General features: G+C 37.6%; 1 protein-coding gene across 1 annotated transcript in view; it reads right to left on the bottom strand.

Moving 5' to 3' along the window:
• Positions 1-2,901, bottom strand: part of LOC129776456 (arrestin homolog) — a 199,114-nt gene extending 196,213 nt beyond the window's left edge. Inside the window, exon 1 of the mRNA XM_055782113.1 lies at positions 2,142-2,901. The gene's annotated coding sequence lies outside the window, so the exon portion shown is untranslated. The remainder of the gene's footprint in view (positions 1-2,141) is intronic.
• Positions 2,902-14,889: the final 11,988 nt, after the last annotated feature.

A 14,889-nucleotide genomic window follows, 5' to 3' on the forward strand; every position in this document is an offset into this window, starting at 1 on the left:
ACTCGTCTAAAAACTTTCAGACAGACGATATATTATGTTATTGATCGCGTTGATCGCGTTTACTCTGTATCGATCACCTATCGCAACGACGGAGTTGTAATTAATTGGAACTTAATTCTAAACTCTTCAACGGATAAGACATGATCTCTAAAATATAAACATCCAAAATTAAACAGTGAAACAGGGATAAAAAATTAAGAAAAAAATCTGAGACTCCGCTGCATTGTGACGAAGAAGGAAAACAGACGAGAAAAACTCGTTGGCATCAAAATATATAAAGTTAAATATGAGGTGCAGAAATTACGTTAGAAAAAGAACCATGAAATAAACCAAACAATGTTCTCATCATAACGTTGAATTTCTAAAATCTGCAATCTATAACAACCTATTCTGGATTGAAAGATCGAAATAAACATAGGGCTCTTGCTACACATACATGCAAAGCATTTGTTAGGCAAACATCATTTGTTTACATTCGGGTCCGAAATGGTCTTTTTAAATTATAAACCGACGTGGTTGATTTGCAAACAAAGCTGTTACTGTAATGGAGGAGTTCACTCTAAGAAGACGTTATTTCCTTTATAACGCGCGGTGAATGGCGTAGATAGCTCTATAGTTTTTCACTTGGTGAGATTTGAAGTCGTGTCCTTATATGTTATCGCCTCGGGTATCAAACAGGAACTGAAATGTAAAGTGGCTTCCACAATGAAGCGAAAACTTTACTATCTCAAGTTACAGGGGTATACTGGGGTATTAGTCATCAAAATTGATGATGTTTTAATGATATCTTCAATGTTCTGCATGAAGATCAGCAGAAATTTGATCTATCGTTGATTAAAATGTCCGGTGCAGTTGCTGATGGAGCTCTTGTTATGTGTGGTAAGTTGATATTAACTTTTTACCTTAGGAAAGAACAACTGTGTCATTGCTAATCTTCGAAAACAACAAGAAATTTCAGAGCAAATCATGCTATATCATTGCATCATACATCAGAAGAATCTCTGCGCCAAAAATGTAGAATTTAAGGATGCTATGAAGGGTTTCATCAAAATCGTCAAACAGATCGCATGCATTGAATCCTCGTGGTTTCTATGCTTTGACGATGTGCACGCACATTATGGGGATATTTCATATTTCACTAACGTACGATGGCTAAGTAGAGTGAAAGTACTGAAAAGAGCTTTGGATTTACGGAAAGAAATTGCGGAATTCATGGAAAGTAAAGAATTTTTCTTGTATTTTTGGGAACTTTAAAGAACATGAAAGAAATTTCCAAATATGTTTCTACCACAATTGGATGATGAACATGTCCCTGAAAATAATCGAATGGAACTCATTGAAATGCATTGTGATTCAGAGCTTTTTTAGAACCATGAACTTTTTGGATTTCTACTCCAAATTTGTTTCAGAAGCGCTATTCTTTGAACTAAAAAAACCTCCTCTTTTTATTGCTCTGTTTGGATCCAAATATATTTGTGAGCAATTTTTTGCCATTATGAAACAAGTGAAGGAACAAAATAACTGATGATCATTTGGGAAAATCGCTTCGAATAGTATGTATTAAAGTATGTTTGTAATTCAGCATTTTCTATATTGAAATAGACTAAACAATATTGTAATAAGTTTTTTTTGTAATGATTGAAGTAACTTTTTTTTTAATCTGTAAATCCTGTATGAAACCCGAAAACATATACAGAATCTACAGATTCTTAATTTCAAAAAGTCTGAAAAATCTGTATAAATACAGATTATTCTGTAGATATGGTAACGCTGGCAAACGTAAGTAAACATTATTGTGAAGTTAATTAAACTAAAAAAGTATCGGTCAATTCCTACCACAGATCACCTCTACCTGAATTATACTTGTACCTAGTAAACAGCATTAGCTCAGGCATACAAACATTCTTACCGTCCGAAAGCAGACGAAACGAAAAATTAATGGCGCAATTAATAATATGTACGAGAATAAAGAAAGCAAGCCACCGTGTTTTCCTCTTCAAAGCGTACACAAAACACGAATCTAGTTGAATAGCAACCCGAGAAGAAAACACCAATATTCTACCAGTATACCTGATCTACGTCGAATAGACGTCTTCAAAATAAAACTGAGTCGCTTTTATTGGATTAAAGTAATAACCCACCTTAAGCAGCGATCTATCTTCTTTAGGAATTCAAAATAGAATTTGATTTTCTCTTCCTTCAAAACACGTACATACACAACAAAGATGAACCTCCGCACGCGAAACACCTGTGTCACGCAAGCACTTGTAATCACTTTCCATACACAAACATACACGTTCCTTCACACATCTCGTTCTACACCGTAACAACAGACCAAATTTTCCATTTTCTTCACCTCGAAGAAGCACCTCTGAACTGCTTTTCAAGTTTCACTTTCTACTTCACCCGTGGGGAAGCGCAGCATATTCGTTGAATTTTCGTCACACTCAAAGCACCTTGCTTGCGCTGCTCACACCTTTAATATGGGATGATTTTTCCTCCGTATATGCTTCCTTTCGTCTTCTTCTTCCTATTTCCAAACCACACAGCTTGAACGCTGCACGCTGCGAGAAATCACCACGTGAATTTATCACCCACTAATCACGAGTTCACCGAATCCAAACGGTTCCGCTGGGCAGATAAACCTGCAATCTCCTCAAGAGTTCCTTCACATTTAATTGTTGCGCGTCACTATTTATATGCACACACCTCTGCGGTTGAACCGGACAAAAGGGGCCGCACTGAAGATGGGGGGCTACTACCAGCTAATTCACCTGGAAAAGCTTTCCCGCCGACGTGGGAATGAACGTTACACAGGGGGTGCGCAAAAGTGCGCCCTTTCACAATGTGCAACCAAAGCTTACGTTCGGTCGTGTTTATCCCGCTCACAGGACCACTGCAAACGCACGACTGACTGGAGAGGAGCGAGTGCTTCAATCTTTTATACAGTTATAAACTTCCGACTGGAAAAGTCGTTCGTGAGAAAATGGGGATGCTGGGGCAAACTGGGAGCGGTTTTCCTCGTTCGGAAAGTGACAGCGTTTATCTCGTAAAACAATATTATATCTGTATTTAATTTGCTCTTTGCTGCAAGCTAGCATGTTGAATGCAAAACTGTTATAAATCATACACAATATTTAATAAAGGGGTGTTTTGTAGAGGTATAGAACAATAAGATTGCAATACTATTCGATATGTGCGCTGTTACTCGTTTTCAATAGAGGGGGTATTCTAGTGTAGAGACACGAATTTCGGGCTTTTTTTCGAGCTTTATAAAAAATAAAACAAATAATATTTTCACTATCCATTATATCATTATTAGTTCATCTATCTTTTAACAATAAAAAAAATTGAACGGATAAAAATACAGATAACTAGAATAGTTAAGGACTGATGAAGTGAGATGGTTCAAAAACAAGTTGTGCTATGGCGTACACGATTCCAGCCCTTCTGGTTGTCTGAAACACAAAAATCGAACAGATTCTGAATGAGTATACCGCTATCGCATAAACCTCGGACAAGTCTAAAACATGTTTTTTGACAAAATGGCGGCCATTTGAAAAACAAGATGCGGTTCAAAACGTGTTTTCTTACGTTTATCGATTTTTTTAAAATATTAAAATTCGAAAAATATCTCTTTTTAGAGGTTCATGCGATAGGGAGATGCCTGCAGATTGTATCCATACAAATTCGACTCGAATCGGTTCAGTAGAACTTGAGATATCGTGTACGCCAAATTGGAAAAAATTAGTTTCGAGAAAAACGCGTTTGAAGTTGATTGTTATGACCGTAGCAGGAGCAGGCCGTAGTTCATTGTTATGACCGCATCACTAAAATGACTCTAACTCGGTAAATAATAGGATTTTCGATATGTCCTTTCTAGAGGCCATTCTTGAATGGCTAAACTACATAAATATGAAAGCAAAAAAAATTGATTTTTTCAAATCTCTAGACTAGAATACTGCCTTAATTTTGATTTGTCATTTCATCGTCATTTCATTTACAAATACATCGTGAATCGATCGACAACCGAACGACACCTAATAATTGCACAATGATTTTACGAAAACCATGATTCAGTTCGAGAACCATGCTCATCGTCAAATATTCCATGAACATTTTGTACAGCAATACATCTAATTTTTCAGTAAATGGATATGTCGAATAACAAAACTGCCACATTTTATCAATCGTTTTTCTGTGACCTATAGGGTCTTTCAGATTCAACGTTCGCGCAACAAATTTTAATGACTTCGACAAAAGTGAACTGATTTTTATAAAAAAAAAACAAAATATTATTTTAGGAACAAAATTCTTCATGCACAACTCTAACATTACGACTTCGATGCTGTTGAAAATCCGAGTTATTTCTTCCTCTAAATTTTGTGGCTTATTAACATAGCAACGGTCCTCCACGTACCCCAGAGAAAGTAATCGACGAGGAGAAATGTTGAAATTCTTACTATAAGAGGACAAAGTTTCATCAAGGCTCCGGTTGCTCGAGTAATACGATTTCACTAAAAATACAAGTTGTTGTAAATTGTACACCTTGACGCTAAAAACCATCCGATCAGACTGAACGAGTAGCCAAATATTATCGTCCAGAAGTGAGGAATGCAGTGTTACCATCGACGGAGCGAAAAAAATATTATAAGGAGCTATTCAATTTTTTTGCTTGATCATTTAATCTGAAAGACCCTGTATGTAACCGAGATCCTAAAAATAAACAAATCTAAAAAAAGCTTTTTTTAAGATTTTTTATAATATGATTGCAAGATTTACTCTCTGTAATTATGTTGATGATTCGGTTGGTTTTGGTGGATTTCGTGTCTATTTTTGCAACATTTTACATATAAACATTTTTAACTGTGCCGAGAGATGTCTTAATTTATTTCACCGTCTTGGATTTATGAGATATATTAAATATATTATACGTTATATTAAAATCAAAACAGTTAGTCACTATATTGAATTGACGGAAGTATTTAAGTAGAGGACTGTTTTGACCGTAAGTTGTCCTGCGTGGTGGGATCGCTAGGAGTTGTCTATATCGAAAGCGTCTAGATGGAACGTAGAATAGTGCATTCTGTACCAGTTCTGGATAATCAATGTTGTCAGTCAATATGTCAAACACAAACAGATGTTTGGTTTTTGTCCGCCTTGAGTGTAACGATTCTCGATCAGTCTACAGCGGCTTGCATACTCGGGGAGGTTAGACGGATCGTTCCAGGGAAGAGCCCGTAGCGTGTAACGGATAAAGCATTTCTGCACCTTCTCAATGCATATCATTTGCGTTGCGTAATAAAGAGCCCACACATAGCTCGCATATTCAGTGATACTCCGTACAAGTGAACAATATAGAGTCTTAACGATTCGAAATGCTGTAGCTAACGCCCACGCAGCTGCGTGTGGATAGTTGTTTCGAGTATCTCTGAATCCCGTGCAATTAGAAGATCCAGACTTATTAGCGTCACCTTTGTAAGTGGTATTTCAAATCTCTCGTAGACATCCGGAAGATGTAGCAGCAAATGTTAATGCGGGAGAAAGATTAGGCTTTTCTTCTATACGAACAATGAAACCAATTCAAGTAGTTACTGCACAGTACTTAAAAATCTTAAAAAAAACTCTAACGGGATTACTTTGTAACTATGGAAGTGATCGTGGTGCGTCACTACGTCAACGATATGCTTTTAAGTGACGAGCAGCAGAAGCATCGTACAGGCATCATATTCTCAAGCGGCACTGAAGGCACTGGACGATTCCACTTCAGTGAAACAATGTCTAAGTGGTGAAGGTACAGTTGAAGAAAATCTCAGCATATATTCACATGACCTCACGTCCAAGTGTACCATATATCGTATACAAGCGCTGTTCTAATCAGGCATTCATCTTCCTTAAAAGGGGAAAGTTCTCATGATGATTTCTGAAAACCTGTAGGAAAACCAGGACGCTGAAGCTAATTCTGGTTGTCAAAAGACCCACTCGAAAGTTGTACAACAAGTAGATGGATGGTGAAAAGTACGTGAAGATGAATTTTAGACAGCTCCCAAGCCTGAAGTTCTCTAAGGTCACTGCCAGATAGGATGTTCCAAGAAAATTTAAGTTCGTTTTCGCTGATAAATTTGCCAGAATTTTTTTGTTTTGGTAAAGGATTTGCAACTGTGGACAGAAAACCAAGGTTCTCGTCACAAACAAGACAATGGACACGAAAATGTATAGGAAAGAGTGTCTGCAGAAACCTCTCCTTCCGTTCATTGAGGACCACAAAGGTCCGGTGAAGTTTTTTGCCAGATCTGGCAAGCTACCACTACAGTCGGAAGGTGCTTCAGTGGTACCGTGGCAATGGGATCGATTACATTGAAAAAGACCACAATCTTCCCAATTGCCCCAAATTCCACACAATTGAAAAATATTGGGCAATTTTCAAGAGAAAATTAAAGAAGGATGCCAAATACACTCGTGATCCTGCAGTTATGAAGAGATCGTGGAATAAAATGGCCACAAAGGTTGACCAACAGAAAGTCCAAACTTTGATGGAGGGTATCCAAAGAAAAGTACGAGAATTCATCAGAACTTTAACGAAAAAAATTCTTCAATGCTTCACCTGTAATCACCCAGCGCGGTAAGTAATTCATAAAGTAATTTAAACAGTTCATTTAGACACAGGTTTATCATGGACACAACAATTAAATTATTTAGAAAGAAAAATTTCCTCACTTTGTGGTATATTGCAGAGAGTATCCTACTTTATATCGTAGAAACCGTTGGTAAACTTATATTTTCCATGTACACTAGGGTGACAATGAATTTATGGTAAAAAATCATCAAAGAATTTCAAAATTTTGCACAGGTCATTTTTTGTGTCAGTAAACAAAATGTCGACTATGTACATTTTGTTGTACAATTTCAGCTCAATCATACATGATTTAGGGTGCCTCAAAACGCTCAAAGTTTTAATTTTTAACCCACGAAAATCTCCCATGAAATTATAATTTTTTTCCGTTTCCAAATGACTTAGAAATATATAAAACGTCGAGATCTGGTGTTGTCTCAAAAAAAAATTTGGGCGACAATCGACCTTCTGAGACTTAGCCTGAGTGGCAATGAATGTATGTAAACATTAACATCGAATTTAGAGAACGGACCATGTACGTTTTGTTTATTGACACAAAAAATGACCTGTGCAAAATTTCAGCTCAATCGGACATGATTTAGGGGTGCCTCAAAGAACTTAAAGTTTTGATTTTCAAATCTCGACGTTTCATGCAAACTGAAGACATTTGGCATCAAAATATCTTTTTTGTACCCCTTGAGAAATTCTCGAGGGTCAAAAAATCAAAAGTTTGGGTTGGGGAATAAGTTTATAGCATTTTTTATTTCTTTTATTTCACAACAATTTGTTTGCTGTTTGGCAAAGATAGAGCAATAGAACTCTTTCTGCTTCACAAAAATATATAAATTGTATTTTTGATTTATTTATTTTTTAAGTTTTGAATACTCAGACGGAACAAATCAACATTTTCGACACCTGCCCATCTTTGCTTTTCATCGAAACCAAAAAACCGCCGAAGCAGCTCGAGACATTTGCGACGTGTACGGAGAAGGTCTACAGCACGGAAATGGTTTGCAAAGCTCAAAAATGGCGACTTCATCGTCGATGACATGCCCCTTCTGAATTCGCCGAAGAACTTGTCAAATCACTTATGAAGGTGGATGATCGCCTAACCATCGAACGATACGAACATATTCCCCAACCCAATATTTTCGTTACATAGATCGATCAACCACAATAATCCATCCATGTATCGTTTTATGTATGCTTGCCAGTATTCTCACAATTTTGAGATCTTAATATTTCATGTTCATTTGGTTCTTTTTCCTATTTGCAGTTTTTTTATCATATTTCATACAATTTTGTTTTTCATTTTTTGTCCACTCACCTGGTATTTAAATGCTTGTTTTTGTCCTGTTTTTTCAACAATTTGAACCCAACTCTAGGATTTTCAAATAACAGTATCTTTGAGATGGGGGTGAGCGAAGGGCACTCAATTTTGGCCAGGTACCGTATGCGTGATAATAATTGCACCATCGTACAAATAAGGTTCCCGTATCACCTGTGCATACAATGCTTTGGTTTTCTTTGCATGTACGTAAGCTATAATTCATATCATAACAGACTGCGAGAAATGAAGCCGATTTTCCTAGTTTGACAGTTGCACTATGACGAAGTGGCAGAGTATTCGTGATTTGTCCCACCTGCAAATATCCCAAAAAACATTTCAACCACCGTTGGAATATTCCGGAAGACAGTGAAAAGGGTCTCAGACAGAGAAAAGGAAGAACATTTATCCGCAAAGATGGCCACTGGTCGTCCGAAGTCAGCTTGAATTCCGAGGGTTATTGTGAGGTGCGTGAAAGACACAACGTCCTATCCCTCGCAGTTGACAGTATAACAGTGATGTTGATATTATATACTGGCAACACTAGTTAACCTTACATTGAGCATCATTTCCTCTCACAACAGACAACTGTCGAGCCGGTAAGTCATACTCAATATTTATTCCCTGTGTCGGGTGATTTCACTGTAAGTTTATACCGACTACATTGAGGAACCTGTACAGTAAATATAAGAATGCTTCACAGTTATCACTGTCATCAAAAAGAAAATCCGGACGAATTCAGTAAGTAAGAATATCTTGAACTTCTCAAGCGAAAAACAATGATAATCCTGTTCACCGACGAGGGCATGTTTACCGTCGATCCCCTATCAAATTCCAGAACCGATCGCTATATTAGTTTTCTCCCGGTGAAACTGTATCGTGTAAACGTGTATCTGATCAAGCATCCTGCTAGCTTTATGGTGTTTGGATTGGTAGCTTCCGATGGTAAATAAAACCCGGCCTTCTTTCCAGAAGGCGACAAAGTAAACACGGAGGTCTACATCGGGATTTCAAGTAAGTATATTCTTCCGTGGATCAAAGAGAAGTACGTCTCGTATCTAAATGTCGGAAAAGTACGTCTCGTATCTAAAGCACTCAGAAGTGGTTGCAGGAGCATCTGCTGTTCTGGGCGAAGGATATGTGGCAGCCATCCGACCCCCATCCCATCCAATGAATAATCCAGCGTAGGGCGCGTCATGAAGGCAAAGACCTGTTTTAAACGCCACCCAAGTACAGCAAGCCTCAGACAAACATTGACCCATACCTGGAGAGAAATAGATTAGGATCTGCATTGTGTTCCGGAAACATGTGGAGGCCGTAATTGCAATAAGTGGAATCTCGAACGGCGATTAACATAGTTTCAGACTCTCAGAAACATGCCCCTATTAAATGAATACAATTAATCGAAAGCAAAATTTTTGAGAATTTCTTTAATTTTGACAGTTGCTTCGACCTCCCGGCCTAGGGTGTGGAACGATGAGTCCGGATGGAGCAGACAGTACAAACAAAGCATCGAGCGTAGTTGCTTGACTGCATCGTCATGGCTGCTGCAGATCATCTGATAACGTTGCCATTTTTTTTTTCTGTGCACAACAGGGTTTTTTTTCTCCTGTTGGACGTGAACCACTGCGTCCATTATTCTGAACTATTGTGGTATATCCCATTTTTTATACTCATCTTCAAGCTTACCTACTGCTTATTGATGAAGAAGTAGACTGAAAGCTATAGCGAGATAGGTGCCAATCAGGGATATTCTGTTTGATAAATTTTATAATCCTGATCGGCGACGCAGACCAAATTTCCTTGGGCTCCAGAATAGCCTTATCAAGGTATTGAAGTCTGCGTCTAGTTAGAGCTCCACAATTACAGAGCGAATGTTCCGAGGTTTCGCTTTCGGTATTGACGAATTTACGTTGGATTTACAACAAGATGGCGCAGCGAATAAAATGAGGATGTTTTGTTTTTTTGGTATGAACTTCGTTCAAATTTTTTAGAAAAATCTGAATTTATCTTCAAATTTTCCGGTTTCATGTATACTTTCCACGCTGAAAAGGTTAGAAAATCATCATTTTACAATGTACTACGTATATTACGAGGAATGGCTTGTTATAAGTATTGTAACTTTATTTTTTTTTTCAACTAAGTAAACGACGAATAGGGTGTTTTGCGCTAAAAATACTACAAATCCTTCTCGTATCAGCCCCTACATAATCAATGATATCAGCCAATTTGATATGATATCGATTTCATCGCAATTATCCATAGCATCAATAACCGGTATGCATCATCAAACCTAAAATTTCCGAAGATTATCTATGACTTTGGTAAAATCGCTTGTTAAAACCATCGTTAATATACAAAGCCCTAACTTTCTTACCATATACTGACGACATCTTATGGTTGAAATGAATCTGAACAGAAATAAAATGAATAATCACCACCGAATCTTGCTTTCCAGATCGTAAAATAAACAAACACCCTCACTTTTGTGGTTCTGAGTTCTAATGTAGATGTCGCATGAGCTGATTCAGCTTTGCGTAAATTCGTCAATTACAAAAGCGACAAATATTGACGAATTTACTTTGGATTTACAACCAGATGGGGCAACGAGTAAAATGAGGATGTTTTATTTTTTTGGTATGAACTTCATTCAAATTTTTTAGAAAAATCAGAATTTATCTTCAAATTTGCTGGTTTTATTTATACTTTCCACGCTGAAAAGGTTAGAAAATCATCATTTTACAATGTGCTACGTATATTACGAGGAATGGCTTGTTATAAGTATTGTAACTTTAATTTTTTTCAACTAAGTAAACGACGAATAGGGTGTTTTGCGCTAAAAATACTGCAAATCCTTCTCGTATCGGCCCCTACATAATCAATTATATCAGCCAATTTGATATGATATCGATTTCATCGCAATTATCCATAGCATCAATAACCGGTATGCATCATCAAACCTAAAATTTCCGAAGATTATCTATGACTTTGGTAAAATCGCTTGTTGAAACCATCGTTAATATACAAAGCCCTAACTTTCTTACCATATACTGACGACATCTTATGGTTGAAATGAATATGAACAGAAATAAAATTAATAATCACTACCGAATCTTGCTTTTCAGTGCGTAAAATAAACAAACACCCTCACTTTTGTGGTTCTGAACTCTAATGTAGATGTCGCATAGGCTGATTCAGCTTTGCGTAAATTCGTCAATTGGCGATCTAACGTACAAATCTACACCTAGGCGGCGCTGCGGTGAAAGTGATTATGGTTTTAAATTTTGCCATGTGAGCTTATGGAAGGTTTGTAGTTCCTTCCATAAATTACAATGTCATAATCATAAAAGATTATTTGATTGCGATGAGTTTGTAAGAAATTTAATTCTGCGCAATTTTATATATAACATGTTATTTGTTTACCTCTTTCAGTAGTGAAAACTATAAAAATGTTGATAATGGTTGAATTAAAGAAGGAAATTCGAGAGCACAATCGAACACAAGTAGAAAAATGTACGATTCCTGCATGTGAGAACTACCTTGGTGGAGGCGATCAGGCGTAGTGGTAACATCCATGCCTCTCACGCTAAAGGTCACGAGTTCAATTCTCACTCCCGACATTCTTCCAAAAATGGAAGTAAAAGTGACGAACCAACCAAATGAGTTGAAAATCACTATAATACAGATATAAAAAAAAAAAAAAAAACTACCTTGGAAAGCCCGGAAGTAAAATATACGTGATTTGTTTTTGAGTTTTAGGTTACATTAGCATCATTTTCTTAGTTAAAAAACAAAATCCAGATGTCTCATTGATCGTTTACGTTTTGCGTTAGATCGCCAATTACAAAAGCGACAAATATCATCTTGCACTAAACCTATGTTTTTGAGATGGTATTTACAGGGTTGCTACGATTGGCGAAATGTAGAATCACAACCAGGTGTCAGGGTAATCCCATGAAAAATCGTTAAAATCAGTTTTTAATGCATACGTTATAAAAAGAAGAGCATAGAATGAGAAAGAAAAACTTGGTTCTACTTTACGGAAGCTGAAGGAAAATAATCCGAAAAAAAATTGAGGGTGGTGTCCAATGAATAAGCACAAAAACAGAATGAAGATCTTGATTTCGCTGTGCAAAAGCTAGCTGAAGGAAAATAGTTAATATCCCTCTTAACATTTCTATTTTTCTCTGCTTCTATTCTTCTGCAAGCTTTGCACAGAGAATGCTTTGTACATGTTCTGAGGATGCATTCCAAAGCAAACGATTTTACGCGTCCGATTCGCACGGTCAAAGAGCAGATATTGACAATTTGCACTTCACTTTACTTCACATAGTTTATTCGAATTTAGTTTTGATAAATACAATTTTGAAAGAGGTTAGCCTGAATAAATGCTGGTTAAGATAGTCGTGATGCTGCAGTTTATTTTCAATTGATTGTGTTGAAGGTGTTCGCTATGGAACGTGCACTTTCAGATCCCGGCTCATTGTACGCAACGTTACGGGGAAGAAATTCTGGAGATAGGTCAGCAACACAGGCTGAATCAAGCCCCAAGTGAGGTAGGAGGGGCAGTAGAACAAACAGCAATGGAATCAACATATATCATAATACTGAACGTAATTTCAATGCGCAATTCAACCAAACGATAGAAATTTTCCACGCATCGACGTTAATGTAAGTCATATTGACACCTCAAAAATTAACCAGCGAATGGAATATCACTATCGGTGGTAGTTAGCAGAATATATTGCGCTGCTTTTTTCCCTTTCTTCGCTTGGATATGACACGATGCCATATGTATTGGAATATTAAAATTATGCCGGTTCGGTTCGATTTTTAAAATATAGAGACTTTAAACTTTATAGTTCCTCCGTCTCTAGCCTTGAGAAAGACAATTTTTGAGCTCGCTCGACGCTCGATGCTTCCAATTTTATTTTTTATTTTGATTCGATTGATTGGTAATCATCGAGAAACGCCCACAAGAAAAAAAAGTTATCTCATAAAAACATGCCATGTTTTCTGATTTGGTCCGCTAATGAAAGACTTCGCCAAAATTTTTTATGTTTGTGTACAGTACACATATGAAAAAGTTTGTGAGTTGGTTTTGGAAGCGGGAAACTGAAAGCGAGAGCAGCAGGAAGCTCTGTTTGTGATGATAACACAGTGCGATTTCCGCTACCGTTCTTAAATTGGTTGTTGCAGACAGCGATTACCACCACGATCTCTTCATGCCCAACGTGCACGGAACGGTCGAACTCGGCACTCTCTGGTGCTTGGAGATCTACCTGCCACATGCCTTCTGGCAGAATCTTGCTGCTGGGCACAGAAATAAACGATGAATTGCCCTCTCAAGGAGTGGCGCCTAATCCATTCATCATGCTCCCTCTCATTTCTCCCAATCCGAAACCGGTCCTGGGCCACGAATGTTCGTGCTTCTCTCGGGCTTCGGCACACAATGTGCGTCTTCCAGACCCAAGCGCATCCTCTTGTCCTACATTCGTGGGTGTGTTTGAAATGTCTTCGTGCAACGTCGGCACTATCGTGCCTACAGGACTTGTTCCCACCACTCACGGGATGAAACCAGCTTTGCGCCATCAATGAAGATGCGAGTGTAGAGTATTCGTTGTGAGCTTGTGGCTGGCCGCATGTGGGTTGGATTCCACCCCCATCCGGAATCATGTGGGAAAGGGAAGGTGAAAAATAGCATGAAATGTTGTGAAAAACAGACAGGCGAGGCATGAAAGACGAAAGCAAGAAAACAAGCTACGGCTGCTGTCGCTCAAAATGATGTGGAAAGTTTTTTTTTCCATTCGATTGGATAATGGAATAATAAAGAAGGGTCATTGAGAGGGTATTCGCCTGGCATTCATTCGCTGGTCAACCAAACGAGTGGCTTTTCAGAGTAACAGGATCAACGGAGTCAGCTACAATAGTTTATTTTTTGACTAAGGTCTATCAAAAATGGAACGACAGAAATGTGATACAAATGATGAGATCTTTAAAGCTTCAAATCGTTGCATGGGATAATTGATACGAATCCAGCTTGATGGATTGTTATTTCAGTTTTGTCAACAAAATGAGACAAGAGAAAGCATAGAATGATTATATACATAAAATTTGAGCCAGAAGCTGAGCTTTCAACTCGTTTGCACAACATATTTTTATTAAATGTATATTTTTTATGATATTATAGTGACGTAACATGTGTTCTATTAACATAGAACTGTTCATTACTAACGAGAGGCAAATGATGAACGATTGAAAAATAAATTAGTGGATGACAGTGAAAACGTATCAATGTCGAAAATAATATCATTGCTTGGTGAAATTGCTGGATATATATACTCTTGTCGTAATGTTAAAATACTCGTTTCCCATCGATTTCCCGTGATAATTACGTTCACACTGGCTATAAAATGCAATTATGAACCTATTTTTTATCACCATCACATGAATTATCTCCTTTCAATGTCATTTTCATGACACGTGTATGGCACCGAATTTTCCCTCGTTTAATCCATCCCATGTGACGACAAACGTTGCGATATAAACTATAACGTTAAGGACCACTCACCCACGGTAGAAGTTTCAACTGCTCTGTTTGATATGGGTCTTCATCATCTAATTATTTGAACGCTGCCTCTCCCAACTTTATTAATGGCTTCCAAAGCTCCCTATCATTCAGATCGCAATCATTGACCCCTAAATCTTTTGAACCACACATCGGCACGTGTAGTGATGGAACAGTGGAGGCTTCCACAAACGTTGGTTTTTAGCTTCCGTGGAAATGAGAAACGAAATAAAATTGTCGGCATCTAACGCATTTTTGATCTCGTTTTTCGGAACCTATTGTGCTGAGGCGACATGAAAGAGAATTTGATCAGCACAAAGAGATAACTCTGCTATTTTTCTGCCAATCGCCTAATTAACAAATTACTTGTCGACCGTTGAA

This window comes from Toxorhynchites rutilus, chromosome 3 (genome assembly GCF_029784135.1).
Source record: "Toxorhynchites rutilus septentrionalis strain SRP chromosome 3, ASM2978413v1, whole genome shotgun sequence".
NCBI classification, from domain to species: domain Eukaryota; kingdom Metazoa; phylum Arthropoda; class Insecta; order Diptera; family Culicidae; genus Toxorhynchites; species Toxorhynchites rutilus.